This window comes from Peromyscus californicus, unplaced genomic scaffold, assembly GCF_007827085.1.
Source record: "Peromyscus californicus insignis strain IS unplaced genomic scaffold, ASM782708v3 Scaffold_10__1_contigs__length_136768540, whole genome shotgun sequence".
Taxonomy (NCBI): Eukaryota; Metazoa; Chordata; class Mammalia; order Rodentia; family Cricetidae; genus Peromyscus; species Peromyscus californicus.
The window spans coordinates 101,298,349-101,314,350 of NW_026294391.1; positions in this window are offsets into that span (position 1 = coordinate 101,298,349).

Sequence of the window (16,002 nt, forward strand, 5' to 3'; positions counted from 1 at the left end):
TCCACATAAAGAAACTGGAGAAATCTCACAGTAGTGATTTAACAGCACACCTAAAATCTCTAGAATAAAAGGAAGCAAAGTCACTCAGGAGGAAAAGGTGCCAGGAAATAATCAAATTGAGAGCTGAAATCAATAAAATAGAAACAAAGAGAACAAGACAAAGAATCAATGAAACAATGAGTTGGTTCTTGGAGAAAATCAACAAGATTGACAAGCCCTTATCTAGACTAACCAAAAGGGACAGAGAGACTATCCAAATTAATAAAATCAGAAACAAAAAGGGAGACATAACAACAGATAATTAGGAAATCCAGAGAATCATCTGGTCATACTTCAAACACCTGTACTCCACAAAATTGGAAAATCTAAAAGAAATGGACAATTTTCTGGATAGGTACCCCATACCGAAGCTAAATCAAGATCAGATAAACTAATTAAATAGACCAACAACCCCTAAGGAAATAGACACAGTCATTGAAAGTCTCCCAACCAAAAAATGCCCAGGACCAGATACTTTCAATGCAGAATTCTACCAGATATTCAAAGAAGAGTTAATACCAATACTCTTCAAAATCCACACAATAGAAGCTGAAGGAATGTTACCAAACTCCTTTTATGAGGCTACATTTACTCTGATTCTCAAGCCACTCAAACATTCAACAAACAAAGAGAATTACAAACCAATCTCCCTCATGAATATTGATGCAAAAATTCTCAATAAAATATTGGCAAACAGACTCCAAGAACACATCAAAAAATTATCCACCATGATCAAGTAGGCTTCATCCAAGAGATGCAAGCATGGTTCAACATACAAAAGTTCAACATACAAATGTAATACACCATATAAACAAACTGAAAGAAAAAAAACGGCTGGAGAGATGGCTCAGCGGTTAAGAGTACTGGCTGCTCTTCCAGAGGTCCTGAGTTCAGTTCCCAGCAACCACATGGAGGCTTACAACCATCTGTAATGAGAACTGGTGCCCTCTTCTGGCCTGCAGACATACATGCAGGCAGAACACTGTGTACATAATAAAAAGTCTTTAAAAAAAGAAAGAAAAAACCATATGATCATTTCATTAGGTGCTGAAAAGGCCTTTGACAAAATCCAACACCCCTTCATGACAAAGATCTTGGAGAGACCTTTATATAAGGAACACACCTAAACATAATAAAGGCAATTTACAGCAAGCTAACAGCCAACGTCAAAGTAAATGGAGAGAAACTCAAAGCAATTCCACTAAAATAAGGAACAAGACAAGGCTGTCCACTATCCTCATATTTATTAAATATTGTACTTGAAGTTCTGGCTAGAGCAATAAGACAACACAAGAAGATCAAAGGGATACAAATTGAAAGGAAGAAGTCAAAATTTTACTGTTTTCAGATGATATGATGCCATACATAAGTGACCCCAAAAATTCTACCAGGGAACTCCTACAGCTGATAAACACTTTCAGTAATGTGGCCGGATACAAGATTAACTCAAATCAGTGGCCCTCTAATATACAAATGATAAATGGGAGGAGAAAGAAATCAGAGAAACATCACCCTTTACAATAGCCACAAATAATATAAAATAACTTGGGGTGACCCTAACTAAGGATGTGAAGGACCTCTATGACAAGAACTGTAAATCTCTGAAGAAAGAAATTTAAGATGTCAGAAAATGGAAAGATCTCCCATGCTCATGGATAGGTAGGATTAACATAGTAAAAATGGCAATCTTACCAAAAGCAATCTACAGATTCAATGCAATCCCCATCAAAATACAAAAGCAATTCTTCACAGAACTGGAAAGATCAATATTCAACTTCATTTGGAAAAACAGAAAACCCAGGATAGCTAAAAGAATCCTGTACAACAAAGCCACCTCTGGAGGCATCCCGATCCCTGACATCAAGCTCTACTATAGAGCTATAGTAATAAAAACAGTTTGGTACTGGCATAAAAACCGATATGTGGACCAATGGAATCGAATTGAAGACCCTGACATTAATTCTGCACACCTATCAACATGAGATTTTTTACAAAGAAGCCAAAACTGTACAGTGGAAAAAAGAAAGCATCTTCAACAAATGGTGCTGGCATAACTGGACGTCAACATGTAGAAGATTGCAAATAGATCCATAAATGTTGCCATGCACAAAACTCAAGTCCAAGTGGATCAAAGACCTCAATATAAACCAGTTACACTGAACCTGATAGAAGAGAAAGTAGGAAATAGTCTTGAACATATTGGCACAGGAGACCACTTCCTAAATATAAAACCAGTAGCACAGACACTGAGAACAACAATTAATAAATGGGACCTCCTGAAACTGAGAAGCTTCTGTAAGACAAAGCACACAGTAAATAAGACAAAACTATAGCCTACAGGATGGTAAAAGATTTTCACCAACACCACATCTGACAGAGTGCTGATCTCCAAAATATATAAAGAACTCAAAAAGTTAGACAGCAAAATACCCAACAGTCCAATTAAAAAATGGGCTATAGTGCTAAACAGATAATTCTCAACAGAAGAATCTCGAATGGCTGAAAGACATTTAAGGAATTGCTCAGCATCCTTAATCATCAGGGAAAGGTAAATCAAAATGACTCTGAAATACCACCTTACACCTGTCAGAATGGCTAAGACCAAAAACACTGATGACAGCTTATGATGGAGAGGATGTGGAGCAAGGGGAACACTTCTACACTGTTGGTGGGAGTGCAAACTTGTACAGCCACTTTGGGAATCAGTATGACAGTTTTCTCCTAAAACTGGGAATCAATCTACCCAGCTATACCATTCTTGGGCATTTACCTAAGGACTGCTCAATATTACCACAAGGACACATGCTCAACTATGTTCATAGCAACATTATTTGTAATAGCCAGAACCTGGAAACCACCTAGATGCCCTTCAACTGAAGAATGGATTAAGAAAATGTGGTACATATATACAATGGAGTACTACTCAGCAGAGAAAAACAATGACATCATGAAATTTACAGGCAAATGGATGAAACTAGAAAATATCATCCCAAGTAAGGTAACTCAGACTCAGAAGGACAAACATGGTATGTACCCACTCATAAGTGAATACTAGATAAAAAACAAAGGATAATCAGGGAACAACCCAAAAATCCAGGGTAGCTAACTAACAAGGAAGACCGAAAGAGGGATGCATGGATTGCCCTGGGAAGGGAAAATAGATGAGATCTCCATGAGTAAATTGGGGATGAGGGGTGTGCAATAGAGGGTAGGGAATGGGATGATTGAGCTGGAACAGGGATGGAGGAGGAAAGCAATGAAAGAGATACCATGACATCAGGAGCTATCATGAGGATAGAGAGAAACCTGGTGCTAGGGAAGTTGCCATGAATCCCCAAGGATAACCCCAGCTTGGACTACTAGAAATAGCGGAGAGGGTACCCACACTGAACTGCCTTACCCCCGTGTTCAGACCAGTGAATACCCTAACTGTCATCACAGAGCTTTTCTCCAATTACTGATGGAAGCAGATGCAGAGATCCACAGCCAAACACCAGGCAGAACTTCAGGAGTCCAGTCAAAGAGAGAGAAGAGGGATTCTGTGAGCAAGTGCATCAGGATCATGATGGGGAAACCTGCAGAGATGACCAAACCAAACTAGTGGGAACTCATGAAAGTTGGATCAATGGCTGTGGAGCCTGCATGGGACTGGACTAGGCCCTCTGCATGGCAAGACAGTTGTGTAACTTGATCTGCTTGGGGGGTCTTGGCGGTAGGATCAGAATCCTCTCTGGTGCATGAGCAGGCTTTTTGGAGCCCACTACCTATGATGGGACACCTTGCACAGCCTTGAGGCAGGGGGAAGGGCTGGGACTTGCCTCTACTCACATGGCATGTACTCACAGCAATGAAACCCTAACTAAAACTCTACAGTTGGTAAAGGCAGCCTGAGATTAGGTATCTAGTTTCCTAGCTTCAAAGTTGGCTCAGTCATTGAATATTGGTGTTAGTGGGCATGGTCCTATTTCAGACTTCTAAGGTAAATGTAAGCTGGATATCTAATTAAACTGGGAATGATAGTATTCACCATGAGTGATTGTTCTGAGAATGATGGTCACAGAGGTCTGAGCATGATGACTGACTAGTCTGAGCCACTGGGACCTATGTAATTGCAGGGATTTTAGCAAGGAAAGTATAACCAGTAACACACCTTTCCTTTTCTCCTTGTTTCCTTTAATTCAACAAACAATGGGATTTTGAATTTTAAAGAATAATTAAAATACTTTTAACAATTAAAAAACATCATATCCTAACTCAGACTGGAAACCACCTCTCAAGGCAGCACAAAACTCAAATAGGAAATTCAATCTCTCACATTTATGTATATGAGTCCACGAAATGTGGTCTTGGAAAAATAACTTCAATGAAATATCTAGAAGCAGAGGGTTCAGGTACCACCAGCTTTGGGGCAACCTGACCCTTCAGGGGCCCTTGTTGGAGGCATCAAGTAACCAGAGATCCTCTCCTGTCTGAGGAAGTTCCTCCAGACCACTTCCCTCTGGCCACCTCCAAGACCCCCCCTGTTTGCTTGGTTTCTTCACCCTAAGGTAACCCCAGAACATCTCCTGCAGCAGCTGTCCCCAATGTGGGCACTGAAGAACGGGGAACCTTAAACTGCCACCTGCTTCCCGTTGATTGCATCTTTAAGGCCATGCACCCTACTGCACCTATGCAGAAGTTCCACGAGGGGTCCCTTGAAGGGCCAAAGCCTGGAGAAATTCTGCACGGAGGTCTGGCCCAGACAGCTGACTGCATGGGAACCTCAGAAGCAGGCCTAGGAGACCAAGCCAGCAGCATTTGTCTCCCTCTGGAGGACGAGATGGGGTACAACAAGGCCGGACGGGCCAAATCAAAAAAAAGAGCTGCTTGCAGCACACACACAGCAAGCCTTAGGAGGTTCCCTGTTGTAGTTATGGCTCCTCCTCCTCGGTCATAGGGCACATTACCTGAGCCACACTGCAAACAGTGACCTCCTCCGGCTCAGAGTCCACCATCAGAGAACAGGTGCCTCTCTCCGTTACTCCTTCCCCAACCCCCATTGAAGCCCGCCAGGGTGAAAGTATACTCACAGACCAATGTGGACTAAATGGAAATGCTCTACCAAGGCTGGGGTGGGTCCTGAGTGTCCAGTGCCTTTTCCCACTTCTTGTGACTCTGGTCCTATTGGTGGGAAGCCTGAGCAGGAAGAGAAGCTGCTAGTGTTGCTGAACTTGGAAGCCTAGCTTTCCTGTCCTCCTGCTGCCTTTCTGGGGTGTGCCAATGGGAGGGTCTGGCCCCATCCTTTCCATCTGTACCTCTTCTCTCAGTGTCCTTTAACATCTCCTGCGGGGAGAAGAAAAAGAGCACTGAGGGCCAGGAATAAGGTGGAAAGGGTCTTAAGTGTTCACGTCCTTTCTCATCTTGCTTTTAGAAGAGGTCCCCCCATGTTCCAGGGCTTCAGACAGAAATAGAAGACAAGGCAGAGGGCTTGAGATAGCTGAGCCAGAACTGCAGCAAATATGCTGTGGCTACCCCGACATCATAGGTGGGACAGGAGCTTTTTGAACTAGTGCTGTACCCCAGTAAGTGAACCCCTATTTTATAAGAAGAAACAGCCTGGAGGTGATAGAGGGGACTGGGATACTGATTTACAGGTCCTCGCTCCTACAGCTTCAGTTAGGGGTCATGGTCATCGGCTAAGCTTCCTTTTGCCTTGTGTGAGTCACGTGGCATTGGGCTTTCTGGGCAGCAGATCATGTTGCCTGAGTCACCTGGATTGCCAGTGTCCTCTGCCCCTCACTTTGACTTTTGCAGATCTTGAGGTGGCCTGGGATATGATTTTAGGGAATCGTGTTCTCTTTTCCTCCTGTATCCTATTGTTCCCAAAGTTTCCTTGTCCTCTGTCTGTCCCTGCTTCTTTGCTGTTGATGAATAGAAATAAATCTGATCCTGTAAATCTGGGTTGAAGCTTCAGGGCAAGAAGAGGTCCCAGCAGCAAACTCCTTTCAGGAGAGTGTCCATCATGGAATTGGGGAACTGTGAAAGAAAGGATAAACAGAAAATCCTGGGAGGCCTTTGCTGAAGAGGCAACTCCTCTGTTCAGTCTCTGAACTCTCCATGAATTTTCATCCATGCCAAAGAAGCCAGAAAATCACTCAGGCAAATTGTACATTAGAGAAGCTGATACCAATATAAATACTACAAGAAAATGATGGAAAGTTGGGAGGTGTCTAAGGTAAACTGAACTTGGAGAACTGAATAAACTATTGGATATGAAATGTTATTTTTATATGTAGGTGCATGTTCATGTGCATGGATGTACATTGTTGGTGTGAGTTTGTTTATGGGTATGCTTAATGGATGTGGAGAATAAGGGTAGCTTTTGGTGTCATTCTTCAGGTGCAATCCATGTTCTTTTTAAAATTTTTATTGAAAATAGATTCTTCTCTCATACAATACATCCTGACCACAGATTCTTCTTCCTCTGCTCCCTACCCCTTCCACCTATCCTCCCCAACAGATCCACTCCCCTCCATTTCCTCTTCAGAAAAGAGCAGACCTTCAAGAGAGGACAGCCAGACAGGACAAAACAAGATACAATAAGACAAGGCAAAAGCCCTCATCAAGGCTGGACAAGGCAACCCAGTAGGAGGAAACTGGTCCCAAGAGAAGACAAAAGAGTCAGAGAGACCCGGTCCCATTATTAGGTGGACCACAAAACACCAAGCTAACAGCCATAACAAAATACAGAGGACTTGGTCCAGACCCTTGCAGACCCCTGCTTGCAGCTTCAGTCTTTATGAGCCCATGTGAGTCCTGCTTAGTTGATTCAGTGTGTCTGGTTCTCCTGGTGTCATCCATACCTTCTGATAGTCCACATTCTTTTGAGTTACACATTCCTTACAGTTACAGGTCTGCTGTATTTCCTTCTCAGCCTGCTGCGAGATTTAGAGAAAGTCACGTGACCTCTGTTTTATTTTCCCTATGTACAAGATGAGGGTATGATTCTCATGTCTGATTACATGACACTAGTCAGGGCTTCAGCCCGGCATGCTGCACTGTCTCCTACTAAGCCTTGGCAATCTGACAAGGCTGCCCTTTGCCCATTTACTGGGTAGACCCTTATTGCTCTAGAGCATCGCTGTTTGTACAGACAGGGTAATTTGTGAGCGTTCTATGTGTTTCACTTCTGGAAACAATGGATGCATGTGCCAGCACGATAGGACTGCACACATCTCTCTACTGTAACCATTACTTTGTCTGTGTTGACCACTTTCCTGCCTTTGGGGATTCAGTGCTGCCACGTGGCCCTTGTTACTCTGGGATACAAGTAGACTTGTTGTATTTGATTTATCCAGTTATGACCTCTGACTTCCACTGTGAAGTGTGGCGTAAAGAGAACAGCAATGACAGATCTCCTCCGTCATACTAGTTCACAAGTTCCGTTTTCTGTAGTATTCCTCACAAATAATCTTCAGGGCCTTCCCAGTACGCAGAAGTCTGTGTCAGAGGACAAATCGATGCCAGCATTCCAATTTCCCTGAACCTTTTATTCCCTTTATCAACATGGAACCATCCAGGCTCATTCACAGTTGGCCGTCTTTTTACATTTGTTTCAAAATCAATAGAATAAACATCAGCATCTTTTTTAAAAAAAAGATTTGTCCTATTTCATGTGTAAGAGTGTTTTCACTGCATATAGTTATGTGCACCATGTACATGCCTGGGGTCTGTGGAGATCAGAAGAGGTTGTCAAACCCTTTGGGACTGGAGTTTAACTGCAGTTATGGATGGTTGTAAATTACCATTTATTACAAGCCTCGTGGCTTTACCCAGCAGGTCTGCATAGAGGATGATTAGGACCACGGGCCTGAGTGCAGGTGTCTGAGATGGTCTGCACTTGGCTGTGCTGGGGGAGGAGGTCTTTTGCTCCACCCCTTGGCGTCTCTATAAAAACCCTGGGGCAGAGACAGTCGGGGCCCGTTGGAAAAGATTCCAGGCCCTCTCGAGGCTATCCTTTATTTTCTATCTGTTTATCTCCGCAAGATTCTCCGCAATAAATCCTTCTATCTAATATTTCCTGCTGCTCGCACTCAAGAAAACTCTGGGGAACTGTGGGGGTGGTGGGTAAACACCCCACAAGTGGTTAAGAGAATCCAAGTTTGATTTCCAGCACCAACATGGTTGCTTACAACTATCTGTAACTCCAGTTCCAGGGAAACTTGATGCCCTCTTCTGGCCTCTGTTGTCACACATGTGGTGCATATATATACATATAGACAAAACGTCCAAATAATTTTTCAGCTAGAAATATATATACCATATGACCCCACTTTAATACTTTAGTCACAAAAGCTAGAAAATGGAATGAGCCTACAAATCCACCAACAGATGAATGAATAATGAGAATATTGTGGGCATACACAATGGAATTCAATTCAACTGTAAATAAAACTGAAATTATGAAATAAGCAAGTAAAATCAGTAGAACTGTAAATGGTATGCTGGATGAAGTAACCCAGGCCCAGAGACAAATGTCTCATATGCTCTCTTATGTATTGAGCCTAACTTCAAACCTTTGTTTGATAAATTTAATGTAGATCAGCTGTAGAAGTCACTGAACTAGAAAAAGATCATTGAGGGGGGGGGGTGTAGCTTGAGTTTTTTCTCTGGTCCCGTCAAGCCCCGGCAGTCTGATAGCCCACTTATAAAATAAATACACAGACGCTTATATTGCTTACAAACTGTTTAGCCGTAGCAGACTTCTTGCTAACTGTTTTTATATCTTAAATTAACCCATTTCTATTGTGAGACCAAAATGAGCCATCTTAGAAATAAGACCAAAATGCTTTCACCCTAAAATTAAGGCCTAAGATTTCTCCTTTTGGGAATAGGCCATTAGTTACAGAAACAAGTCAGTTCAGATTCCAGAAACCCGGAAGTGTAAAAGTACAGAGTCACAAGATAGTCACAAGGTAATGCCTGCCAGACTATGGAATGTCCTCTCCCTGGTTTCCAGGGTAACTGACCATAAAATGCCCCCACGTGAGGGCAGCCAATGAGAAATGGTGGCGGGAAACCACTCCCTTAGAAGTAAGATTAAGCCATGATTTCTAGAAAGCCCCTAGAAGCGAGCCAATCAGAATTGTACCTGTACTAGCACCCCTAAACAATGTAACCTTGTGATTTTTCCCTTTAAAAACTGAGCTTGCTGACAGGCAGGCACTTCCTCCAGCCTCCACTGCGTTGGATGTATTGGACAAAGTACCTGCCTAGGCTTGTATTGCTTTTGGATATCTAGAATTAAACCTTGCTTTTGCATTCCGGCATGCTCGTCTTTGGTGGTCTCTCTGGGGGTCATGATCTGGGCACAACACTATTAATCTATAAGTTACCACGTGGCTTGTGGCTTACCGGTATCTTAACATGCTGCTTCTCCTCATGGTGGCTGGCAGTGTCTCCCCCCACCCTGCCTTCCTGTTCCTTCAATTCTCCTCTCTGTTAGTCCCACTTCCTGCCTGGCTACTGGCCAATCAGTGTTTTATTTATTAACCAATCAGAGCAACACATTTGCCATACAGACCATCCTTCAGCAGGGGGGAATGTCTTAAGTTTGTGAAAGCAGAGAGGACAAACTGTGGGGTAGAAAAGTTCAAGTAAGAATAGGCATTGGGGGACAGGAGAAACAAAGGAGATACAGATAATACACAATTAAAGGATGAAATAAATTTTCAAAAATAAAATACTGTGTGTGTGTGTGTGTGTGTGTGTGTGTGTGTGTGTGTGTGTGTTTTTGTGTGCAGGTGTGTTAAAAATAGTGAGAAAGGAGGTGTCCTGCACAGTCAGATGATGCTATATGTAGCAATCTTTGTTTCTCAAACAAAATTCCCATTCCCCTGTGTGAGGTTCTTCATGAGTTGTTGGTCAGGGAGGCTTCTATTTCCTCCTGTTCGCTGACTCCTTCACCTTCATTTATGTCATTCATTAACTATTTCCATACTTATCTTACATAATATTTAACTGAATAACACATTTTCCACTAATTTTGATATTTTCTGTCTTACAGACAACAGTGATGTCTTAGTAAGTTCCTATCTTGCTTTCTTTTGCTGCTGTGATAAAAATGCATGGATTAAAAGCAGTTAAGAGAAAAATAGCTTATTCAGCTCACATTTCATGAATTCAGTCCATCATAGATGGGAAGTAAAGACACCAGGAGTTTGAAGCATCTGGTCACAGTGCATCCACATTCAGGAACAAAATGAGACAAATCCAAGTTAGCACTCAGCTCACATTCTCCACCTTATATATATTCTGAGATGCTCTCCCCAGGAATTGGCACACCCCCCTAATTAAGATGAGTCTTCCTATTGCTTAGTCCCTTCAGGGAGAAAATTCTCACAACAGATGGTAAAGTTTTGTTACTGTATCTCATGGTATGAAAAATAAAATTAAAGGTAACCAGGAAGTAGGAAAAATAAATGTTAGAAGGATATAAGAATAAAAATATTTTGAGCAAAAAGGATTTGTGTATAAAGATTAAGATAGCTGGATGTTTCTTCCAGAATGGTGAAAAACGCATGAAGGACTAAGAGAGTTACAAAGCTCTGAGTATGCTAAATAACATATATAAAACATGAGCCTTAGAGATGATATATGTATGGTATTAAATCTAATTTTAAGGACAAAGGTCAATGCATTGTAATCAAATCTCTACTACTTCTATCAATGGAGTTATTTATCTGCTCTTGGTACTAGTTACAAGGAGTAGCTAAGAGTTACAAGGAGTAACTAAAAGTAAAAAATAACAGGAAAGGCGCAAAGCTACACAGAGAAACCCTGTCTCGAAAAACCAAAAAAAAAAAAAAAAAAGTAAAAAATAATGTCTAATCAAGGTTCATTTACAGTGGTCCCACATACTGCCCAAGCCACACAACTGTCACCCACATTCAGAGGGCCTAGTTCAGCAACCCCAGAGAAGCTAGGTAACAAGGAAGACCTTGATAGAGACATGCATGGATCCCTGTAGGAAGGGGACATAGATAAGATCTCCTGAGTAAATTGGGAGCATGGGGGGAGGTAAGGGAAGGTGGCAAAAGAACATGAGGGAACCTGGTGGTCGAGCTGGGGGTGGGGCGGAACAGAGAGGGAGAGCAAGGAAAGAGATACCTTTTTATATTTATTTAAATTTTTAATCATTTTACATACCAACCACAGATGCCCCTCTCATCCCTTCTCCTGCTCCCCCAAGCATCTTCCCCCTACCTCCCATCTCCTCCTCCAAAAGAGTAAGGCCTCCCATGAGGAGTCAGCAAAGCCTGGTACATTCAGTTGAGGCAGGTCCAAGCCCCTCTCCCCTACATCAAGGGTGAGCAAGATAGACAATGGGCTCAAAAAGCCACCTCACGCACCAGGGATAGATCCTGATGCCACTGTCAGGGATCCCTCAAACAGACCAAATTACACAACTGCCTAATCCAGTCCCATGCAGGTTCCACAGCTGTCGGTCTAAAATTTGTGAGTTTCCACGAACTTGGACCAGGTGTCTCTGTAGATTTCCCAACTATGATCTTGACTCCCCCCTTGCTCATATAATCCCTCTTCCCTCTCTTCAACTGGCTCCTGGAACTCAGCCTGGTGCTTGGTTGTGGATCTTTGCCTCTGCTTCCATCAGTTACTGAATGAAGGCTCTGTGATGAGTTAGGGTAGTCACCAATCTGATTACCAGGGTAGGCCAGTTTAGGCACCCTCTCCACTATTGCTAGTTGTCTAATCTGGAGTCATCCTTGTGGATTCCTGGGAATTTCCCTAGCACCAGGTTTCTCCCTAACCCCATAATGGCTACCTCTATCAAGATGAACCCAGCTAAGACTCTAAGAGTCCAGTTGAAGAGAGGGAGGAAGGATTATGTGAGCAAAGAGGTCAAGATCATGATGGGGAAATCCACAGAGACAGCTGACCAGGGCTAGCTGGAGCTCACAGACTCTGGATTGACAGCTGAGGAACCTGTATGGGACCAAACTAGTCCATGATGTTTTAATATCTCCTTTAAACTCTCATCATATTATTTAGGAGCTTTCAGTTATTTTGGTTAGTTTAGCTTATGATTTGTCTGTTTATCTTTTCAAGGAACCAACTCTTTGTTTCATTGATTCTTTGCATATTTTGTTTCTAGTTCATTGATTTCAGCCCTGATTTTGATTGTCATCCCACCAATGTTTGGGATGTATTGTTTCTTGTTTGTCCAAGGCCTTTGGGTGCATCATTAAATTACTAGTTTAAGCTCTCTCAAATTTGTGATATAGTCTGTGGTGATGTATTGTGTCCCCCAATCTATTGTGCATCCTAATAAACTTATCTGGGGTCAGAGAACAGAACAGCCACTAGATAGACATAGAGACCAGAAAATGGTGGCACACACACCTTTAATCCTAGCATTCTGGAGGCAAAGATCCATCTGGATCTCTGTGAGTTCAAAGGAACACTGGAAACAGCCAGGCATGGTGACTCACGCCTTTAATCTCAGGAAGTGATGGCAGAAAGGTATATAAGACTTGAGGACCTGGAACTAGAGCCTGGTTAATCTTTTAGGCTTCTAGCAACAGTTCAGTTGAGATTCATTCCGGATGAGGACTCAGAGGCTTCCAGTCTGAGGAAACAGGATCAGCTAAAGAACTGGCAAGGTTAGGTAGCTGTGGCTTGTTCTGCTTCTCTGATCTTCCAGCGTTCACCCCAATACCTGGCTTCAGGTTTTTTCTTATTAATAAGACCGTTTAAGATTCCTGCTATAATAGTCCTATATTTTTTCTCAGATTTGCTTTAATTTTGTCCCATAAATTTTGGCATTTTTAATTTTCATTGAGTTCTAGAAATCTTTCCTTCTTGATTCTTCTTTAATCTAATTATTACTTGATAGTTTTCTGTTTAATCTCCAGAAATTTGTGCTCTTTTCTGTAGTTTCTATTGCTGTTAATATACAGCTTTTATTCCATTGCAATCACATAGAATGCAAGATATTACTTCAATTTTTCTAGATTTGTTGGGAGGGGAAGAGATAATGGAAGAGCAAGAAGTAGTGGACAGTATTTAACAGACAGGACTATGCCATTACATACATGAAGTCACTGTGTCTGTGTCTGCAGACACTACACAAAACCAGACCAGATAAAATTCCATAAAGGTGGGGAGAGGAACTCATGAAGTCTCATCCATAGCTGAGAAGCTATTGGTAATTTATGGCTTTTTGGAGAGTGGGAGTCAAGTTTTCTTCAGGGATGAGGCCCCTGAAAGGATACTCATGCCCCAGTAGATATCCTACACTCAGGCACATACCTATGTGGACACTAAGTGAACACAGAGTTTTGTTTTCTTAGAAGACATAAAGTTGGGAGGGAAAAGTTGTGGGATGATAAGGGTAGAAGAGAGGAAAGTTTTGATCAAAATGAACTATATGCATGACTAAAATTCTCAAATAATAAAGAGAAAGTTTTTTAAAAACCCACAAAAATGAAACTCCTTCTACTCCTAGCACAATGGCCAAGAAAATCTCAGCTCAGACTATAGAAAACTAGTGGAGATTTCCAAAGAATTAATAAAAATCAGGAAATATTAACATTACAAACTAAATCTGGAAGAAAATCAAAATGAACGAAAAAATTAAAGAAAGAAAAAAAAAGAGCCCAAAGAAACATGTTCTATGCTCCAGGACCTCATTAGAAAAATCCCTATACTGGGAAACTCCAGGACAAACAACAAGCAGTGGCAATAGAATGTCTTCGGGTCAGTAATCGTGTCATACTGTTGTTTTCAGCTGTGATCTCATATGGTACTTAAAGATTTTTAAAAGAATTTCTACAACATCATATCATAAAATGTAAAAAACAAAATTAGAAAGACTCTCCCAACTAAAAACACCCAGGCCAGATAGATTCAGCACAGAATTCCACCAGACTTTCAAAGAAGAATTAACACTAATACTCCTCAAGTTGTTCTATAAAATAGAAAAGGAAGGAACACTTCCAAATTTGTTTTACTAAACCAGCATTTCCCTGATACCAAAACCAGTCAAAAACCCAACAAAAAAGGGAAGTATATAGGCCAATCTCTCTGACGAACATAAACACAAAAATTTCCATTAAAATATTTGCAAGCCAAATTCAAGACCACATCCAAAAGATAATTTGACTTCATCCCAGAGAAGCAGGGATGGTTTGATACATGTAAATCAGTAGATTTAATCCACCACAGAGACTCAAGGAGAGAAACCTCATGAGCAGCTCATTAGATGCCAAAAATGCCTTTAAGAAAATCCAACATCTCTTCATGATAGAAGTCCTGCAGAATCTAGGGATAGAGGGTTGATATCTCAACCTAATAATGACAATATATAAGTCCCCTGTCAACTGGTCTGAGGTCACAATTGTAATTCAAACAAAAATTATGTGAATGTTAAGTTTATATTTGTAAAGTCAAGGTTTTTCTACAGAACTTCTGCCTTTCCTATTTGATAGCTACAGAATTACATTGGCATTATAGGCAGGGTGATAATCCTACAGATGTTGCAACTGGGTTAAGGGAAAGTTATTTGTTAATATACTTTGTAAGAATACACTCACATATGCAGCATACACACACGCACACACTACAAGCCCACAACAAACATCATGATAAATGGAGAAATACTGAAATAATTTCTTCTAAAATAAAGAACAAGACAAGAATGGCCACTCTTTCTATTCTTCTTCAATAAAGTCCTTAAAGTCCTTGGTGGAGCAATGAAACAAAGCGATAAAGGGGATACATATAGGAAAGATAGAAGTCTAATACACCCATTTGAAGATATGATTCTACACATAAAAGATCCTAAAGACTCCACAGGAAAACTAGAGCTGAAAAATACATTCAGCAATGTTGTAGGATACAAAATTAAAAATCAACATCTCTAGTTTTCCTTTATATAGATGAAAAACATATCAAGAAACCATAAAAACAATCCATTTACAATAGGACAAAAATATCTTGGAATAAATCTAATCAAGGAAGTTAAAGACTTGTACAATGAAAACTTTACACACTGAAGAAAGAAATGAAAGACAATACCAGAAGACGGAAAGACCTCTCATGCTCATAGTCTAGTAAGATTAATAAGGTGAAAATGGCCATCGTACTAAAAGTAAACTATGTATTCAATGCAATCCCTATCAAAATTCCAATGCAATTTTTCACAGAAACTGAAAAAAATCTCTATTAATATAGTAACACTACTGGAGGTATCAACATCCCAGATTTTAAATTACGCTACAGAGCTATAGTAACAAAAACAGCATTGCACTGGCAGGAAAACACACATTGATCAATGGAATAGAATTGAGGACTCACATACAAGCCTGTGCTCCCATGGCCATTGTTTTTTTGTATATAATTTATTTATTTTATTTTAAATGCATTGATGTTTTGCCTGCAAGTATGTTTGAATCAGATTCCCTGGAAGAGGAGTTATGGACAACTGTGAGCTGCCATGTGGGGGCTGGGAATTGAACCCAGGTCCTATGGAAGAGCAGCCAGTGCTCTTAACCACTGAGCCATTTCTCCAGCCCACCAGGCCACTCCTTCAGCCCAGTAATTGGTTCTGGTAATTTACAAAACTTAAGATACATAACCAAATAAATATGTGCTGTGTTAGTGGAGAGAACTTTGGAAATGACTGTTTTCATCAAGTCTGGGACTTAGCCACATCTACCATGTAGGCCCCAGTTGAAGCAAAATACTACCAATACCAAATGTATCTTATGTCTGGAAATTAGAGATAATAATACCTGGCAGGCCATTGTGAGTATTAAATGTGATAATATATGAAGTATCTAGTGCTTAATAGTTTCTCAATAAATTTGTCTCTTTCCCATTCAAAAGTAAACATTAAAACAACCTAGGTGACATAGACCTGTGCTCAAATCTACCATTTCTTTTAACGAAAATGATGAAATT